General features: G+C 39.2%; 1 protein-coding gene across 4 annotated transcripts in view; it reads right to left on the minus strand.

The window, feature by feature from the left end:
• Window positions 1–18062, minus strand: part of Paqr8 (progestin and adipoQ receptor family member 8) — a 43281-nt gene extending 25219 nt beyond the window's left edge. For 2 of the 4 annotated variants that reach the window (XR_011707725.1, XM_027938262.2), the window contains exons 1-2: window positions 17965–18062; window positions 11838–11868 (exon numbers count right to left, since the gene is read on the minus strand). The gene's annotated coding sequence lies outside the window, so the exon portion shown is untranslated. Of the gene's footprint in view, window positions 1–7240; window positions 7430–11837; window positions 11869–17964 lie in introns of all 4 variants that reach the window. The other 2 variants (XM_027938263.2, XM_027938264.2) reach the window with 2 other exon arrangements.
• Window positions 18063–18539: the final 477 nt, after the last annotated feature.

Genomic DNA, 18539 nt, shown 5'->3' on the forward strand with positions numbered 1-18539 from the left:
CATTTAGAAAAATCAGCTCAATCATTCAGTGCTACAAGCCTCTTTCAATTTTTTCAGGAGTACAAAGTATTACCTTAAATGATGGCAACTTGATACCTGTTTATACCAGCCTCATAAATTCATAATACAACAGGTCCAGGTCACAGGATTTTTATAAGTGGCTCACCATTCCATGCCATATGATCTACCAGATAGAGAGCAACTGAAATAAGTATACATTTGAGCTGCCCTCCCTAGTTGAGTTGACAGGAAGGTCAGCTGACGCTTTGAAAATCCTACTCTTATAAAGGAGTTTAAAATTCATATTGGAAATGAATGTTTTCTCAGCTCCCAAGGAACCAAGACTCCTCAGGCTAAAGAACAACATGAAAATTTAGGAATAACTGAAAAATCAAATTCCTGCTTTTTGCTTCTTGTTTTTAGAAAGTGCCACATAAATGAAAACCCATGTATCCTTACAGTAACACAACCTCAAGTCTCAGATGACATCTGATTATAATCTGTGCAAATGCCTGCTACCAGAGTACCTGGCTTGTTTTTCCAGTCAAGTTGAAATACCTATGTCCAGAGTTTCTACATCAGCTGCCCGCCACCTATACAGATAGACACCACTGGATCCAGGACATTGCCACCCACGATGGTCCCTGGAATATTTAGACACAGACTATAACAGCAAGTGAAGAAACAAGCAGTTCCTTGCAGTCCTTGCTCAAATCTCACCTTTTCAAAGCAGCTTCCCAACCACCTTCTTGATTTAATGCTGCATTTGTACTCTCCCTGGCATTCCAGAGGCCCCTACCCTGCTCTACTTGATTTTACATGGTACTTATCACTTTGTGACAATATATTATTTTCTTTCTCACATTTTTATTTTGTTGAAATATACATAACATGAAATTTATCATTGTAATCATTCAAAGTGTACAATTCAGTAGTGTCAGGTACGTTCATGTTGTTAAGCAACCAACAGAACCCCCATCCTGCAAAACGGAAACTCTATCCACATTAAACAATGACTCCTTCTTCCCCCAGCCCCAGCCCCAGCCCCAGGCAAGTACCATTCTACTTTTCATCTCTATGAACTGAACTACTCTGTGGACTTCTAGTCTAGGATGACGTTTCATTCCCCATCCCTATTCATGCATGTTATAGCATAATTCAGAATTTGTATCTTTTTAAAAATTTTGCTTAAATGGTACATTTTAATTATACAGAATAGTGGGTTTCTTTGTGGCATATGTACATACATATGGCATAATTTGACCAATTTCGCTCCCCAGAACCGTCCTTGCCCACTCCTCCTCCTTCTCCATGGCTCCCTTCCTCGGCCCTTATGGTCCCCTTCTATTTTCATGACACCCTTTTTTCTCTTTGTTCTTTCTAGCTTTCACATATCAGAGAAAATATATCTTTCTGAGTCTGGTTTATTCTACTTAAAATAATGCTATTAAGTACCATTCATTTTCCTGAAAATGACATAATTCCTTCTTAAAAAAATATGTTTCTACTTGTAGTTGGACACAATACTTTATTTTTATTTGTTTTTATTTTTATGTTGTGCTGAGGATCAAACCAAGCACCTCGCATGAGCTAAGCGAGCACTCTACCGCTGAGCCACAACTTCAGCCCTGACAGAATTCCTTTTTTTAAAAAAAAATTCCATTCTTTACAGTTGATGAATACCCAGATGGTTCCATAACTTGGCTATTGTGAATTGTGCCACTATAAACATGAGATTGCATGTTAACTTTATCTTTTTAATATATTTTTAGTTGTTGATAGACCTTTAATTAATTAATTAGTTTATTTACTCATTATTTATTTATATGTGGTGCAGAGAATCGAACCCAGTGCCTCACAAGTGCTAGGCAATAGGTCTACTACTGAGCTACAACCCCAGCCCTAACTTTATTTTTTGGATAGCTACTAAAGATTAGTACAGCTGGATCATTAGATAGTTCCATTTGCAGTTTTGGGAGAAACTTCCCCACTGATTTCCAAAGTAACTGTACATTCCCACTAACAGAGTATAAGTTTTCCTTTTCCTTGTACCCTTTCCAGCATTTATTGTTATATCTTTGATATTGTGTATCTTTGATGAGTTCCATTCTTACTGGGGTAAAATAGAATCTCAGTAGTAGTTTTGGATTACATTTCCCTGATGGCTAATGATATTGAACTTTCTTTCATATAATTGTTGGTCAAGAATACTTCTCCTTTTGAAAATGTCTGTTTATTTCATTGGCTCATTTATTAAATGAGTTATTAATTTTTTAGTATTGAGTTCTTGTGCTCTTTATATAGAGAATTTCTATCTTTTTAAAGACCCAATAAAATTCCATTATATGCATATACCATATTTTGTTATTTATTCATTTGTCAATGGACAATTGGATTACACCTTTTGGCTATTATGCTTAATGCTACTAGGAACATGGGTGTATAAATATCTCTCCAAGGGTCTGCCTTCAGTTCTCTGCATCCATACATACTCAGAAGCAGTACTACTGGATCATATGGTAATTCCATTTTTAATTTTTTGAGGAACTGCTATATTGTTTTGTATAGCAGCTACAATATTTTTTATTCCACCAATAATGTATAAATATTCCAATTTACCCACATCCTTATCCTCATCTCTTATTTTCTATTCTTTTTTAAATAGTAGCCATTGTAATGGTTATGGGGCTAATTTATTATTTTTATTTAGTATGTTGTCAGTTATTACGTTGTCTGTTCTTCCTAGCCTCATTACTGGTCCAGAATATAGGTCCCGTTAACACAGGCATCTTTGTTTTGTGCAGTGTGTATCTTCTGCACTTAGAACAATGCTTGGTATACAGCAAGTGCTTATTATAGATTTCTTGTAAGAATGAGTGAATGGGTAAAAGAAAACCCCATGAAAGTATACCATCCTTTCCTTTCCTGGTTTCTACGGCTTTGATCCTAGGATGTTTATATTTATGTTCCTATGTTACCTTCACACAAGAAATTTAGAATTTTTAGAAAGTAATTATCCCTTTAACAAATATTTTCTGAGAGTCTACTACATGCAGTTATCATTACTATCAGGTGGAAATCCTAAAACACATGGAATCTAGTGTTTTTGCAGAGCTCAAGAAATTTATAGGAAAATCAAAGAGAAAATATGAAACACAGAAAACTTAGTAATAGAATGGGGTATATTCAATATCCACTTGATATCCCCACTCAGCTATAACAACGATATCTTAAAATGAACATTTCCCAAAGAGAATCAAGCTTGCCTTACTAACCCTACTTCTGTCCTATGTTCCTTGTTCCTGAATAAACTACTACATCCAGGTATTCAAGCTAGAAACCAGAGATTTATTTTTCCTTCTGCTCCAACTGGTACTCCCTTTTGCCCAACTGTTGATAATAATTACTTCTATGACTTGATTCACATATATTGAGCACTTACTCTATAAAATAAAGTTCTAAGTTCATTGCCTATGTTAACTTATTTATTCCTTGCAAGTAGATGAAATAGGATTTACCATTTTCAGCTATGATATAGATGAGGAAACAGGTTAAGTACATTGCCCAAGGTCACTCAGATAGAAGAGGGTAGACCTAAGAATCTGTACTCCAGAGCCTATGCCCTAAACTTTTGTGCTATTTGGGAAATACTTTCTGTTTCAAACTGGTTTATTGGAAACCACTCTAAGATATCTGAGTCCACTTTCCAAAATGAGTAAGTGCATACAATTTTGATAATATAGAACCATCCAGGTCCTTCATCTCCATTATGAAACTTGGCTAATGGAGATATCAATAGTCAAGAAGATTGGGTGGGTCTAGATCTTACTGGGAACTTGCTCTTAAAAGTTCTATCAGCAATTGATTTTCCTGCTTTGATGTTTTTTCTTTGAAACAGAGTATGTCAGTAAAAGTTAGTTAATTATAGGGAGGGCAGCAGAATACAACTGACACTAGGATTGCTGTATATATACACATGGATATATAACCAATGTGATCCTGCAATCTGTACATGTGGAAAAATGAGAATTCATACCCTATTTGAATCAAATGTATGATATGTCAAGATCACTGTATTGTCTTGAGCAACTAAAAAAAAAGTTAGTTAATTGAAAACTGTGTTTAATTAAAGCTATAGTGTAGCAAATATAGTCATTGATATCAACAAGGCACATACATTATAAACACCATTAAAAATGGACAGCTTTTTCGCCTTGGAAGTTGTATTGATCTTAGAGGCAAAGGGGGATGGAAGGCACACGTCCCAAGTCCTATTCTTGTGAAATTAAATGAAGCACAACTTAAAAATAAACCACAATCCTTCTGGCACCAGCAGTGCCATCTGTAAAATGAAAAAAATAATAAAGGCTCACAAATTGGGATTTCTGAATTAAAATTGAAAAAGATGAATGTAACTGCAAGTATTAGGATGATTACAGATACAGCAAGAGTCACTTTTGAGTTTTAACTCATTAAGTGCCATCATCCCAGATGTGGATACATACGAAAAACTTACATTGAGCAACAAATATACAACTTATGGTAATTGTTGAAATAATTATTATGTTCTTAACATTCTGGTTTTTTTTTTGAGGAAAGTAATGGGTAAATGAATGGAGTGCTTGAAAATATATATAAAGGGCACCTAAACTCTAGATTATGATTTCCAACCTATTTTAATGCACCTGTGTCAATTTCATTGGAATATTTGCAGAATTGAAAACTAGGGACTTTAATGGATTAAGTTTATTAAGTGTTTTATAGACTATATTATATTACTTTGCTATCACATTAACATACAAATATGATACATTTTGCCAGATGTGGTGGTATATGCCTATAATCTTAATTTCCCAGCTACTCAAGTGACTGAGCTTGAAACCAGTATGGGCAATTTATTGAGACCCTGTCTCAAAATTAAAAAGGGTTTGGGATATAACTCAGTGGTACAGTGCTTTCCTAGCATGAGTGAGGCCCTGAGTTCCATCCCCAGTACACCCTCACCACTACAGATACATTTTTAAAGCCCAAAGGGGTCATTTTAAAGCCTCCAACGTGACTTTAGCAAACAAAGGATACAGTGCTAGCAAGAAGCTATTTGGGCAAATGCACAGATCATTGGAGCTAGGAAGAGACAAGCACTCTGTGTTACCAGAAAATTCAAGGTCAGCATTTGCAGTTTCATTTCCATCACCACAGCACTCTCTTTGACAAAGAATCGTCATATCTACTGAAAAGTTGCATTCACCAACCAACTTGCTCTTTTAGCCTCACCCGCCACTCGTCTCTCCAGGGAATTCAGTTACTTCAACATTCCCAAAAGACAAGCAAATAATTATTTTTAGCCTATTTTTATGTGACATCCGAAAAGATGCAAAAAGTAATAATAGTAAGCAAGAAGTGATTTCTTCTGAAGTATGAGTTTTAGATAAAAATTAATACGTAAAAGTATATCTTTACTGGGGAGTGGGGGAGTCTAAATCTCACCTGATTTTTAAAAACTACCCTTAAAATAACTTGGTCAGCATAATGCATTGTCAGATCTATATGGGGTTTTCATTCCTCCCTTCCCAACCCCCAATATAGAGTTGAGACTTCTAAAATGGACAAACAGCTCTGTCCATTCTTGCTGTCAAATCAGACCGTTCAAAAACAGTGCCTGGGTTTGATTTTTCCTTTAAAAGAATGTGCTGTTAGTCAAACAACAAAAGAAAAACACTGGTGCACACATGGCCTGATCTTAACCAGGCAGATGACAGCGTGGCATCCTCTGTCAATCTTTCTAGAGACAGGCAGGCCTGGAACAGACTGTGCAGCTTCTGCCTGCACAGTTTATCAACTGGAAATTATTCCTGGTGACTATGGATTCCCCTAAGCCATTCTTACTACCCAATACATTAAGTATAATATAGTCATGAACATTAAAAACATCTTCTGTCAAGGAAGTTCTGTTATTCCTAATACCTTCAGATTTCTTCAAAAATAAAGAGAATTATGTGAATTGAGAATGAGTTAAAACTAGGGCTATGGTTCTTACTTTCTCATCTGATTAAACTACAATGAATCTAAATTCAGCTTAATACAACACCTAATACCAGATTAGGAACTCATTAGGGACAGGCTCTGGTTTTGATTTCCTTTGATCACTGCATTAAATATTCCTTTTCTCCCAAAATAAGAATGACTTTATTTAGTCTTACTGGCTTACCAGCCAACATACAAATTCAATGTAGGGCCTACTATGAGGCAAAAGGGAGAGTTTGACCTCCAAATCCTCTAGTAACCATCAGTGTTTAAAACATTTTCTCTTGTCATCTGCTTCCCAGAAATAGTTTGGTATCTTTGAGTGATAACATTTCCCCTTCCTTTGATCTGATTCATAGTCAAGAAGAGAACCATTTAGAGACCTACTGTGATCACAGGTGAAAAGGCTCACAGAATTTCAGTATGGGAAGAGCTTTCCAGACCCCTTATTTAGGAAATGGCAAATATATTTCATCATTCATGTCAACCCTTATTGCTCAATGATAACCCTGGAATAATGTATTGAGTGGCATTCTGGCCTGGACAGGAGCTCAGAGGGAATGTCTAACACAGGCTCTTTAAGGGAGGCCAGGCTCAAGAGAGAGCTGTGGCACTGAGCCATAACTTGCCATCCCTGAGTAAATACTATAGAGAGCTACATGGCTTGTGTTCCACTGTTTTTCCCACTAGACTTTTTATTTAAGCAGAAGTATCAATAATGAAAACCTAAAAATATTTGCAGCAGTAAATATTAAGGAAAATACATGGTCCATGAAAAGAACACCATCTGAGAGGCCTGTGTTGGCATATTCCCATGAAGGGACAAAGGTGGAATTTCTGGGTTCTTCCTCAACTGCACGGTGACAAATACTACACCTTAGTGCTCCACAGGTAAAAGGATGAAGAAAGAGACAGGTAGTTCTCCAGAAGTTACATGGCTTCTGTGATAGGACTGGGCTGGAAAGAGGGAAGGAAAGGAAACTGAGGCTTAAGAATCAAGCAAATTTCAGTGGTTCCAATGAGACAGAAAAGCATTAAGCAGAAAAGTCAATGTGATATTTGTTTTGAAAAGAAAAAAAATGGAAAAATCAGTTTCTTGAACTGGAACTAGCAAAACTCTTTTGACCAATTAATAAATAGTATTTACTTGCTTTCTGCTCTGTTCTTAACATTTGAAGGCTGAAGTGGATGGATGTAAGACAAAAGACATGCTTACTTTCACAGATTATCTGATTTCTCTCTCATCACTCTTCTCTTTATAGCAAGCTTGGGTGCCAGGGGCTAGGTCAGATCTCCGGGGAGGCAGAATTAAGCTCCCAATGTATTCTTGGTGTTGTCAACCAACTGGCTCCCAGGTGAGAAGAACATTTTTGGCAGTAAAAGCAGTACACAGCAGGTGAGAGACCTAAAGAAAAGGCAAGGGAGAAGAGGCAGGCACTTGGTTCTGGAGACAAATAAACACAATTAGCTGTGCTAGAAACAAAACTGAAAAGACTCAGTGGGGAGATTTTGATTCCTTCTGCCAAAAGAGCAAACCAAAGAAAAATTCATTTCAAAAAAAAGCTTTCTAGCTCCCTAGTAGCTGTCACCCAATGACAGTCACATTTTCTGCTGAGTCCTTTTTCACTGTGGATTATTTCTCCAACATTCTTCAAACAATGTAAAAATAATGGTTTGACTGCTTTGTCAGTTTTCCTGCCTAAATAGAATCCATTATTCTTTCAAGCTAGTCTTTTCATTCCTGGAGATGACCACTCAGGCTTTTCATAGTCATTCATTGCCTTTGTACCTAAGACCCAATTTGCAGCAATGGTGGGGTGGCTGAATTCATGGAAATCAATAGTCATGTCCCTGGGAGTTTGCTTATAGTCCCAGGATCCAGTTCTATAGTTTGAGGATTAGCTACAGCAGAAGGGATCCAGTGACGACCATAGGGCACAGGACAGGCTCTGGAGTTAGGCAGTTTGGGTGTGCATGTTGTCTCTGCCTCTTACAAGTCGGGTGACCTGGGCAAGTCACTAAACCTCTTTGGGTCTCATGGTCCTCATCTGTAAAAACAGAGATGAAAATGGTACCTCACCAATGGGATTGTTTTGAAGTGTAAGAAATTATAATAAGAGCCCTTATCTTTTAGAATCAGATTCTCAAATATTCACAAATACTATACCTGAGATTAGCTTCAAAATAACCTGGAGGTAAGGTATGCACAAAAGAAGTTGGCCATGGATTGATAATTACTGAAGTGGGAGGATGAGCACCTAGGGGCTTATTATACCATTCTGTCCACTTCTGTCTGTTTGAAAATTTCTATAGTGTGAGAGAGACGAGAGAGAGCAAGAGAAAGACTACATATAGTAAAACTCTTAGCACACAACATGTGCTCAATAAATAGAATCTGTTATAGATCAGGAAGGGTTTTAAAGACATTGTTCCCAGGTCACATGGGTATCATGAGACTAGCCTGCCTCTCTAGAGACATGCATGGGTCACCAGCATGAGGCGGAAAGGTAAGATACACTGAGAACTTCACTGTCACTCAAGGCCATCCATGAGTGCCCAATCTTTCACCATCAAAAATAAGAATAAAAAGTTGTTATTAGTTCTCTATGCTTTGGAAGTTTACTAAATCAACCACATTCATTAAGTATTCATTAGCCCATTTTGGCGGGGGGGTGGGGTGGTATTACAGAGTATTGAACTCAAGGGCACTTAACCACTGAGCCACATTCCCAGCCCTATTTTGTATTTTTTTTAGAGACAGGGTCTCACTGAGTTGCTTAACACCTTGCTTTTTTGCTGAAGCTGGCTTTGAACTCGTGATCCTCCTGTCTCAGCCTCTTGAGCTGCTGGGATTACAGGTGTGCACCAACGTGCCAAGCTATCCCATATTTTTCACAGACACACACAATCACAAGTTAGCTGTAGGGTGGGTGACTCCAAACTGAGCTATCACCCCAGCCCGAAGAAAAACACTTCTTAATTTTCATGATCTGTTAGCAATTTGCCACACATACACATGGATTTGTAGGCATATGAAATAATGAAAAAAATAATTTTAATGAACCCACTCTAAACCCTAGGTTTATGCCTCCAGTGGGTTCGGGGATAGCAATTCAGAGTCAGCCCCAACTTCTGAAATTTCTTAGGGTAATGAGCTGGACAGATAGAACTAACCTCCTTCTAACTAATCCCAGGCTAGATATTAAAGGAGCCCTTTATTAAATCAGGATTCCCAAATTCTATTCCATGGCCCCTCACAAACAAGGAATTTGCCATTCCAGCTCTGACATTAACTCTCATAGTCTTGGGTTGGCCACTTCATTTCTATTTTCTCATTTGCAAACTGGGATAATATCTCCCTCCCAAGGTTTTTGCAGGGATTAAAGATAAAGCAAGTAAAGTACATTGTATAATAACTGGAACATAGTAATTGCTCAAAACATAGTAATTATTCTATGTCTCTGGGAGTCTTTATGTATGGATATATTATTATCACTTTTGGGATTTGATTAGTATTTAGACCCCAAGGTTCTCCAGGTCATGAGATGGATCGCAGCCACATAATTAGAAACAGTTCAATATTTTCCTTCTATTTCATGTGACAAAATTTTGATGCAGGTGCACTGTCTTCTCCATAGAGCTGTGATATATGGATAACTATGTTATAACCATCAGTACATATATCCTATCCTATGTATGAATCACATAGCATAGGACATATAAATGTCTTGTGACATTATCTTTTAAACTGAAAGAAAACTATAAGAAGTAAAAAATAAAGAGAAAAGTATGATACAATTCAAGTCCAGCAAGACTATTGTTTTTATTATGAAATGCTTGTTGAATGTCACTCTCTATATATTACTAAGCATGTCAATGGATGGGAGAAGTATAAATAATAAAGCTGGAAATCCCTTAGCAAAGACTTTAATGGTCTTTGGGTTCTCTACAAAGGGAAGTAAACCTTATATACTCTTCTTAAAATCTTGATGTCATCCATTACCTCTATTATACATTAAAATTCATCATAATTTGTTCATTCCACAAATACTACTCTGATGTGGTATTGAATTCTCCACACACAGGAAAGTAGGGATAGTCTAAGAATAGTCTAAGAATAGACTATTGAAGCTTATGGTACTTTCTCAGATCTGCAGAGAAGAAAATCTCCCTTCAACCATGGCTCAGTTCAACCTGATCATCTAACTCAGTTGACCTAATGCAGCAAGAAGACTCCCCACCTTTGAGGAAGGGACATTTTTTAAATTTACATGAGATCACATGAAGTCTAACTCATCCACTATAAGCTTCTGAGCAGGTAATTAACTGATGCCCTCCAACTTACATAGGGCTTGAGATTTGCTTTGCCCTGGTGGTGTTAGTCCTGCATACAAGCATTAAAAAGTCATGATAATTACTTTCTCCACCCATTTTTTGAAGCAAAGTATCATCTTCAAAACCCACCTCCAAACTGTAACCTCCATACAGCAGGGATTATACTTTTGCTTATCATTTCTTCTCCGTGTTTAGCACAGACCCTTGCACCTGCTGGCTTCAGTATTTGATAAATAAATGAATGAAAAGGTATCCTCTGGTTCCGAGACCACAGGCAAGTCTACCAAGATATCATTCCACAAGGGTTAGTGTTCAGGTTTCTCTTCAGCTAGGTCTACCCAAGTCACAGCATGAATTTCAATGATTCACAGCATTAGGTATCACAAACAGCATGGACAAGTGCCACAAAATAGGTCTGAGTAACAGAGGGGTTCTCTCTCTCAATCACTGGAGGGTAGAAGACTCCAGACACACAAGGAAAGCTGAATGAAAGCTTCAGGTAGTAGGGCCATTTTGTTCCTCCTTAAGAACCAAGGAGTCTTGGGGCTGAGGATATGGCTCAGCGGTAGAGCGCTCACCTCACATGTTCAAGTCCCTGGGTTCAATCCTCAGTACCAAATATAAATAAATAAAATAAAGTTATTGTGTCCAACTACGACTACAAAAAATAAATATTAAAAAAAAAAAGAAACAAGGAGTCTTTTGTTTTATTGTACTAGAGATTGAACCCCCAGGTACTTTACCCCAGAGCTACCTCCCAAGCCCATTTATTATTATTATTATTATTATTATTTAATAATAGTGAGACAGGGTCTCACTAAGTTGTTTAGGGCCTCACTAAGTTGCTGAGACAGGTCTTAAACTCGCAATCCTCCTGCTTCAACCTCCCTGGGACAAGTGTATACCACTGTGTCTGATAAGACAAGGAATCTTAAATCTAGAGAAATGCCAACATGCTAGTACTAAAGCAATTGAGAATTTTATTTGAGTAAAGTCTACTCTACTCTTTGGGTAAGTCACAACTCTCTGCATATCAGTTTCCTCATCTGTGAGATGGGACTAATAATATATGTATTTCACAGGGTTGTTCTGAGAATTAAATAAAGTAATATAAATACATTTCCTGACACTGATAAATGCTCAGTTAATAGTAATTATTTTGTAATGCTGAAGCCAGACTCATATTCTACTTGTAGCTCCATTCTTTCTCATAGAGTCTGCTAAATCAGAAGAGGCGGAAAGATATGGACAGAGCCCTGTAGCAGTTATCAGAAGCCCTGGGTTCAAGTTCCTGTTTTTTCCATTTTCTTTTAAATAATTTTTATAGTTGCCAATGGACCTTTATTTTATTTATTTATATGCGGAGCTAAGAATCGAACCCAGTGCCTCATGCATGCTAGGCAAGCACTCTACCACTGGGCCACAACCCCAGCCCCTGTTTTTGCCATTTTCTCTTATGACTTTGACAAATTTCTTACCCTTTCCAACTTCAAGCTGTAAATTCATCATCTGCAAAAAAATAAAAATAAAAATAAATATGATGGTATCTGCTCTTGATGTCTCATAGGATGGTAGCAAAGATATAATTGACAAGATATATGAAAACACCTTGAAAACTGTCCTGCAGATAAACACACAGATGTACTGAACAAGGTAAATTTATCAATATTAATTAAACACTGCTAAAACTCTAAAACAATGTTTTTTTTAAAACTTCTTTACACTATACCTCATCAAAAGCAAGCCAGCATACACCCATCACTAAAGCAAAAGCTTAACAAAACAATGCTTTATTTTGACATTTTAAATTATATTCTCTTTTCTCTCCTTTTAAAATGCTGGTCCTTAATTTCAGAAGGCAGTGGTTTTTGTCCTTCAACTTTCAATAGGCATCAGAATCATTTGAGAAGCATTTAAAAAATCTGATGCCCAGGCCCTACCCACTGAGACTGAATCAGTGGTTTGAGGTGGAGTTGGGGCAGCCCCAGGTTATCTTATTATACAGCTCTAATGGTTTCTAGCTCACGGCCAAATAACCACTGTTATTTAGTCTCAGTCTGCTAAACACTCTGTGGCTTGGAATTTGCCTCACCTCCACCCCCATCTCTGTCCTGAAGATCAGCATGTTACTGTGAATTGATTACTCACTCATATGGCTCCAGGGTGGTGAGGAAAAACAGAAAGAAATGGAGATTAAAGTGGAATCTTTCCCCTCTCAGATGGCAGGATAATGTCAAGCAAAACAAAAACAAACGTGGATTGGAATATTTTGTTAAAAGTAAGGAGATCCCCTGCAAGAATTCTGTGCTCAATACAAGGGGCCAAAGAAAAACTGAGAGAAACTGCCAGTCCTCCTTCCCTGCTCACACAGCAGAGGAAGCTCAGACCAAGAGTAGACAGGGATCTGAGAAGAGCCTTCTGTAGTCTGGGAGATAAGCTCAGTGAGAAGGAGTTCCATAGCCTGGCTGTCTCCTTCTTCCAGGTGTAGCCCAGATGGAAACAGAAAACTTCATCCTCGGCTCATCTTTCCTCTACACAAGACAAGTCTGAAGAACTGTCCTGTTCATTTGGTTGGTGTGACCTGCAGACTATATCTAGCTGTTGGTAGAACCTGGGCCAGAATGCAGAAGGAACAAGAAGTATATTCCTCTGCCCTACCTTTGGACACATGGATGGATCAAGAAACTTGGCTTCTTTCTGTACATAATGGGTTAAAAAAAACCAAAAAACAAAGCTATGTCTGTTTGAAGCACAATCCCTAGGTCTTAACCCAGATCTACAAACCAGTCATAATACTAAGAGTAACCATTTAATAAGGACCTCCAATGTGTTCAGCACTTCATAAACACTACCATTTAATTTCACAATATCTCTGCAGTTGTGCATGTTATAGATGTTCAGGTTGAATAATTCATCTAGATAGTACAGTCAATACCTGGGTGCCAGGGTGCTAGCACAGGTTAATCCTCACCACAAATCCCAGGTTCTAGGCCAGGGTTTCTCCATACCACTGACCAGAGTGTTCTTTATTGTTAGGGGCTGTCCTGTGCTTTCTAGGACGCCTAGCAGCATATCTGGCCTCCACCCATTAGATGCCAGTAACATCCTTCCCTACTCCAGTTACAACAACAAAAAATGTCTCCAGACATTACTAGAAATCTCCAGGGGGTGGGCAAGATCAACCTCTCTCTTCATGAAGAACCACTGTGGTGGGATAAACCATCCTGTATATTATGTTCCATACTTGACAAGTACATAAGTCATCATTAAGAAGAGAAAGCAAGAACCACACACAACCCTCCAGGAAAGTATTGCTAGAGTTACAATTCAGTAAGTACTTTCATAGATATCACTTCCTTTCATAGCATCTAGATACACAGAGATCTCATCCTAAAAGAGTTAATCAACCTCAAAAATATTAACACTCTCAGGGCTGGGGTTGTGGCTCAGCGGTAATGCATTCATCTAGCACGTGTGAGGCCCTGGGTTTGATCCTCAGCATCACATAAAAATAAACAAACAAAATAAAGGTATTGTGTACAACTAAAAAATAAATATTTTTTTAAAAATATGAACACTCTTGAGAGATCTACCTGTTTAGACTTCTCCAGGAAATTGAAAGAAAAGAACTTACAGTGAAATCCATAGTAATGCTTAGCCCTATAAGCCATTAGGAGAAAAATCTTTGGCTAACAATGTACAGTCATGAGAGAGCACATTATGTGAACTTCTGGAGGTCAAAGCCTGTGTCTTGTGTCTCTCTCCAACTCTAGCACTTGCTAAAACCCAGGGAACTCTCATAAAAGGTTGAGTATTTCATGAAACACAACCTATTTCATAGCAATCCCTTAACATCTGATTAAAATTAGCATACAATTATTTTTCATCTTGCTAACATATCTATATATTAAGTAAAATACATAAATTTGAAAAAATTCACACCAAGATTTACAAAAGAGCTGAGAATTTAGTGCCAAGCCATTCTTCCATGTCCTTTAAAAAAACAAAGCATAACAAATTCATGTTTTAACTAAAGGGATGTTTACTGGAATCATCCTTTTCAATACATGGCAAGAGAATGATAACTATTTCAATAGAAAAATATTTTCATTGGATCAGGGAAAAAATTATAGTAGAGGCTTTAAAACTCCTTTTTCCTTCAGATTTTAACTACCACACCAAACTGTAATGCACAGTCCTAACTGGTATATTCATTTTTAAAACATCAGGATTCAAAATAAAGTAACTAACTGGTAGTTTTTAAGGTTATCCTTTAAATACTCCTAAGATGATAAGAGGGTAAAAACAAAATATTCTCATGTACATGTTCAGTTGTTACAACTCAGATAAAAGGAAAATCATTACTTGAAAAATTATAAGTTTTCACATGGATTCAAAGAAATGTTATATAAAGCTACCAATAAATAATTTTAATAATAAAAATAGATCCTCTATGCATTCATTATATGTCAGGCCCCAAGCTAGGTATTCTACATGTATAAATCTTATTTAATCTTTATCACAACCCCATGAGACACATAACTATTAGTAACTTCTTTTTAAGGTAAGAAAACTGAGGCTGAAAGAAGTGAAACAACTTGTCCAAGACCACAGCTAGATCAGATTTGAGCCATGACTGCCTGAAAATTTATGACATATAATCTAAAAAAAAGGGGGGGGGGTAGAATTTATGGAAATAGAAGAAAAGATGCATGTTCTGTTAATTTCTCATGTTGCATGGCCTAGAATCCTAAAGTTGAAAGTAATTTAAAGAAATCATTCTCTTCCACTTGCTTCTGTAAAATTCTTTCATATGAAGACTCAATCACAAGGCATTACTTGGAATAAGTGGCTTTCTGAGTATCTTTTTTTGTGTGTGAGAAAACAAGTCTCTTATTTGTTTTGCTTTCTGAAAATATGCAATAATGGAAACTGCCTAGCAAAGAATATCAAGAAGGGGAAAAGAAAGGTTTATTTCCTCTAGCCCAATATGCCATAAAGTATAACAATAAAGTATAACAGGTTTTATTCTCACACATACTAGAGCATAAATACCCAAGTGAGGATTGTACTTTGGAGTAATTATTTTTCCCATTTTGAAAACATATATCTTTTAGAATTACCAGCCCTTCGTGAGAATTTTCATTATTTTAATGGGCACACTTTATGTTATAACCTCAATTCTCTACCCCAGAAGCCCAAGTTGGCCCCACTAGGTGTTTGGCTCCTTCCCAACAGAAGAAGATTGACCATCACTGAGGCAATTTGGTAAATGTGCTGCAAACTCAGAAGGCAACTACAAAGCAGGAGCTCCAAAATCATTCCCAGCAATGACAGCATCACTAAGATTAGTACGTGGTTTGCCAAGAGGAGACATCTGAAAGGGAGAAATACTCATCTGAATGTATAAATACTGGCATATTTATTTTAACATTTGGATAAAGAATTGGAAGCATCAGCCAGCTTTATGCCCAAGTGAATAAATATGCTGCTGCAATGATAATGCAGATTTTTGGTGCAAGATTCTGACCACTTAATTACACATATACCTCCTTAATGAAACAAAACTTGTCTTAAAATGATACTTGCAAAATGAATACTTCCCTTTCCCTTTAACTTGCATAATTACTGAGGAGATTTCCTTTTTATGAAGAAGCTGGGGAGATCAGAACCAGCAACAAATGCTAGTGGCCAAAACACTCCTCCTAGAAAGTTCATCAATCTCAGTGTGTGTCAGAAGATGGACCTATACACTTAGCACAGAAGGAAGAAAGGAGGGAACACCTTTTCTCTGTCCCAAACCTAGGTATCTTGCAATGAATAAATCCACTTAATAGGATTCACAGACCCTGGGTCTTCCTGAGTAGCTGTTAGAGCAAATAAACTAATTACAATACATAATCAGCAATATACGATATATTAATAAAAGGTAGTCAAACATTATTTAAATAATTGAAGGGAGTTGTGCACCCAAGACAACAGAAAATAAAAAAATAAACTATCAGATCAAGCTCTGCCATCTGATCGTTTTTATATACACACTTGGTTACCCCATCCCATTAAGTGCTAAAGCCAAGCAGTCTGGCTCCGTTTCAGTTGACTTGGCCGAGGGTATAGCGGCTCAGGGATGGGTACAGGCTGTGGCTGATCTTAACAGGGCAGTCAAGGGCAGTCGACCTTCCATACAGGCAACTTCCTATTAATTGCAGTAAAGAGAAGCTTCACTGACACAAACAATCCCAAACTACAATACTCCTCGTGTTTACTGGGCTGTGGAATGTAGTGCATTTGTGGGCTGGTGTGTGTGTGTGTGTGTGTGTGTGTGTGTGTGTGTGTTGTCGGTCTCCTCCAGTTTTTACTCCAAAACAGCCTCTGAGGAAGCAGGGGAGCAAGTAGTGTGTGTATCTAAAAATTACACACACCTTTATTATATGAATTACGCCTAAGGTACACATACTATAGATATTATCTGTTTATTTGAAATCTCACTCTGTAACTATTATTTCTAGCACAGACTCTTTTGATCTGGTCCCTGGACTAAATAATTTTTAAGCCAGGTCAGAAATATAGGGTGCAATTTAGAGCAAGATAAACAGCCCAATCTGGACCGCAGGTCTCCTTGGCCTTCCTCCTGTCCATCAGTACCAGGAGCGCAAGCAGCTACACAGCAAGCTGTGATGCTCTGGCCGGCTCCAGGTCCTCACACCAGGGCGCCCACAGGTAACTCCCAGTAGGTTCCTAATACTCCCGGAGGTCTGGGAGCGTTGGGTCCCTACTCTTCTCTCTCGGAGTTACCCATTCTTCCTCTCTCCAGCAGATGCCCTCTCGAGGTGTCAACGACCTGGTTCCAGGAGAGGACTGCTTTCTCATGGCTGACAGGTTCCCTGTGTCCCAGCACCACTAGCCACTTCCGACACCCATCCGCGGCATTCTCCACCCTCCAACCCCACCCACCACCCCGCCCATAAACCAGCCGCCCCCAATTCTCAACACAGCTCCGATCTTTGCACCCATCACTTCCATCTTCTCGGAGAAGAACCCCCATATTTCCAGCAAGAAGCTACACGCACCGCCCAACCCGGCTCTTTCCAGGGCTCCCTCCCTCGAGTGCCCCCTCCCACCCCGTTCTTCTTCTCCGGGCACTCCCCTCTCTGGTTCAGTTCCCCTCAGTCCTGCGGAGGGCGCCCCAAGAATGCCGGCAGGGCGCCCCTCGTTCCGCCCTCCCAATCTTCCGCGTGTCGCGATCCTGACACCTACCCCATCCCCAGTTCTCAGGACTCCAGCTACGATGCTCCCAAATATCACAGACAACCCCCCGACCCCAGCCTTTCCGAGCTCCGGGCTCCCCAACACCACAGTCTTGCCCCGTGTTCTGCCTTCCAGGTTCGGTTAGTGAAACTCTCCAACACCTGCGTCCTAACCCTCGCCCCGGGTTCGGGTTCCCCAACATTGCGGTTCTGGACCCCCCTTCAGCCTCTAGTCCTGTAGCTCCCCAATGGCGCGATCCTGCCGTCCCCGCCTCCTGAACTCAGGCCCGAGGCTCTTCAGCATCCCGGTCCTGATCCCCAGCCCTGGCCGCTCTTCGCCATGCGCGGCGGGACTCACCCGCAGGGGCGGCGGCCGAGCGGGTGCGCGCAGCCCGGCCGTGTCCAGCCTGCACTCCCAGCTCAGCTCCCTGTTACCAGCCTCCTGCAGGCGACTGACTGCCGAGGACTCAGCACGGGGGAGCGGCCGGGAGGAGGAGATCTGCGAGCGCTGGCTCCGCCCCTTCTCGGCCCCGGGGCGGGATGCGCAGCCCAGCGCAGCCCCAGCGCACACCCGACTGCAGCCGCCACTGCTGCCAAGGAAGTTGACTGACGCTGCTTCCTTCCACTGGGGGCTCAGACTCTTGTAACCACCTTTGCAAGGGAAAAAGAAAAAAAAAAAAAAAAAAAAAAAAAAACCAACAACAACAATCCGTGGGTTGAGGATAGGACCAGCCAACCGCACTTAAGATTCTTTCCAGGAATCCATCCCAGGGGGAAACAACAAACTTAAGCTGCCATTTCAAGACTGATTTAAATCCTGGCCTTCATTCTTTCACTGCCCTTTTGTGAGCATTGAGGGTCATGCCCATGAAATAAATCATGCTGTAACACATCACGAAGGCCTTTGCAAACACACCCGTGCAAGGCTCATCA

The sequence above is a fragment of the Marmota flaviventris genome, chromosome 6, assembly GCF_047511675.1.
Source record: "Marmota flaviventris isolate mMarFla1 chromosome 6, mMarFla1.hap1, whole genome shotgun sequence".
In the NCBI taxonomy this organism is placed as follows: domain Eukaryota; kingdom Metazoa; phylum Chordata; class Mammalia; order Rodentia; family Sciuridae; genus Marmota; species Marmota flaviventris.